Here is a 685-nt window from a genome sequence, read left to right as displayed (position 1 = left end):
AATGAAAGATATTCAAAAGAAGTCAGTGAATAACTGCATTAATAAGAAAAAATAAGAAAACACCTAAGACAGTTCTCCAGGTCCCCAGGCATCAGAACAATGGTACTTTTTCTCCACATTTACAGTGCTTCTTCCCCTACTAAGAACTATAGAACCCTCACAAATCTGTTTCACACATTTTCGTAAACTTCACATGACAATGTTAGAAAAGGAGTACTGTTCAAACTAATGCTAACATCTCTTACATTTCCCAGTCAAAGCAGTGGAGATTCTGCACTTAACAGAAGTGCAAATCAGCAGTTTTCTGAAAGTTCCCACTCAGTTCTAATTTATCTTTTTATTCTTAAAAATTTCAACACAAACCATGCTTACAATCATACAAACACTAAATATGAATAACTTGTTATAAACAACATGTTCACAAGAGGTTTAATAAGTTAAACACAAGTAAAGATATTTGCATTTATTGTTCATAAATTGAGCCATTTTTATGCAAACATTGCTCCCCAGGTTCAGAGAAGACAGGTCTGGCACAGAGTTCTTCCAAAAGATACTATCTAAAGCACTCTGGAGTGGCACTTACACAATTCCAAGTAGGGATAAAGTCCTAGGATAAGGGTTGGACAGTTCTGGTTACCAGCTACTCCTAATACTTCCGATAGGTATGCATTAAAGCAGAAAGGAT

The sequence above is a fragment of the Fulmarus glacialis genome, unplaced genomic scaffold, assembly GCF_000690835.1.
Source record: "Fulmarus glacialis isolate BGI_N327 unplaced genomic scaffold, ASM69083v1 scaffold38626, whole genome shotgun sequence".
NCBI lineage: Eukaryota > Metazoa > Chordata > Aves > Procellariiformes > Procellariidae > Fulmarus > Fulmarus glacialis.
Note: the sequence above shows the minus strand (reverse complement) of the source record.